General features: G+C 31.8%; 1 non-coding gene across 1 annotated transcript; it reads left to right on the top strand.

Annotated features, from left to right (window-relative positions):
• Positions 1 to 218: 218 nt before the first annotated feature.
• On the top strand, positions 219 to 326 carry LOC148570238 (small nucleolar RNA R71). Its single transcript, XR_015907839.1, has one exon. It is a non-coding gene; the product is annotated as a small nucleolar RNA R71 (small nucleolar RNA).
• Positions 327 to 1,747: the final 1,421 nt, after the last annotated feature.

Genomic DNA, 1,747 nt, shown 5'->3' with positions numbered 1-1,747 from the left:
TCAACTTCAAGAACTCCCTTCTTCATAGGCGTCCCATTACTCACAGGATTCCTTTCAGAAGTGTACATGAACTGGTTATTAGCAACCATGTCAATGAGTTCTTGAGCTTCTGCAGGCGTTTTCTTTAGGTGAATGGATCCACCTGCAGAAGTGTCCAGTGACATCTTTGATAGCTCAGATAAACCATCATAGAATATATCCAGGATGGTCCATTCTGAAAGCATGTCAGAAGGACACTTTTTGGTCAACTGTTTGTATCTTTCCCAAGCTTCATAGAGGGATTCACCTTCTTTCTGTTTGAAAGTTTGAACATCCACTCTAAGCTTGCTCAGCTTTTGAGGAGGAAAGAATTTGGCTAAGAAAGCTGTGACCAGCTTATCCCAAGAGTCCAACCATATTCTAGCTCTGTCTCTTACAGCAAAAGGAAAAAGCATGAGCCTGTAGACTTCAGGATCTACTCCATTAGTCTTAACAGTATCACATATCTGCAAGAATTCAGTTAAGAACTGAAAAGGATCTTCAGATGGAAGTCCATAAAACTTACAGTTCTGCTGCATTAGAGAAACTAATTGAGGTTTCAGCTCAAAGTTGTTTGCTCCAATGGCAGAAATGGAGATGCTTCTTCCATGTAAATTGGAATTAGGTGCAGTAAAGTCACCTAGCATCCTCCTTGAATTATTATTATTTTCGGCTGCCATCTCCTCTTCCTGTTCGAAAATTTCTGAAAGGTTATCTCTGGATTGTTGTAATTTAGCTTCTCTTAATTTTCTCTTCAGAGTCCTTTCAGGTTCTGGATCTGCTTCAACAAGAATGTTCTTATCCTTGCTCCTGCTCATATGACAAAGAAGAGGGCACAGAAAAATAATAATAATAGAGATCCTTTATACCACAGTATAGGGATCCCTTTGTGAGTGGGAGAAAAGAGGGAGACAAAGAATGTAATGTAATGGAAGAAACACAACTGTGAGGAGGGTATAGATGTGAGATGAGATGTTAGTAGATGAATAAATAAATAGAATAAGATGGGAGAGGGAGAATTTTCGAAAATAATTTTTGACAAAGGGTTAGTGATTTTCGAAAATAGTTTTTGAAAAAGGTTAGTAATTTTCGAAAAATTTTGAAATCAAAAATAAAAATAATTAGTTAATAAAAAAAGAAATTTTTGAAAAAGAGGGAAGATATTTTCGAAAATTAGAGAGAGAGAGTTAGTTAGGTAGTTTTGAAAAAGTTAAGAAACAAACAAAAAGTTAGTTAGTTAGTTGAAACAAATTTTGAAAAGATAAGAAGTTAGGAAGTTGGAAAAGATATTTTGAAATTAGATTTTTGAAAAAGATAAGATGAGAAGATATTTGTGAAAAGATATGATAGAAATTAGTTTTTGAAAAAGATTTGATTTTTAAAATCACTATTAATGACTTGATTCATAAGAAATCACAAGGTATGATTCTAGAACTCAAAGTTTGAATCTTTCTTAACAAGTAAGTAACAAACTTGAAATTTTTTTGAATCAAAACATTAATTGTTATTGTTATTTTCGAAAATTTGATATAAAATTAAGAAAAAGATTTTTGAAAAATATTTTTGGAATTTTCGAAAATACTTAAGAATTTTGAAAAAGATTTGATTTTTGAAAAAGATTTTGAAAAAGATAAGATTTTCAAATTGAAAATTTGATTTAACTCATGAGAAACAATTTGATTTTAAAAATTTTTGAAAAAGTCAACTCAAATTTTCGAATTTGATGAGA

The sequence above is a fragment of the Arachis ipaensis genome, chromosome B3 (genome assembly GCF_059453495.1).
Source record: "Arachis ipaensis isolate K30076 ecotype BB chromosome B3, ASM5945349v1, whole genome shotgun sequence".
NCBI classification, from domain to species: domain Eukaryota; kingdom Viridiplantae; phylum Streptophyta; class Magnoliopsida; order Fabales; family Fabaceae; genus Arachis; species Arachis ipaensis.
This window is presented reverse-complemented; position numbering and strand designations above follow the sequence as displayed.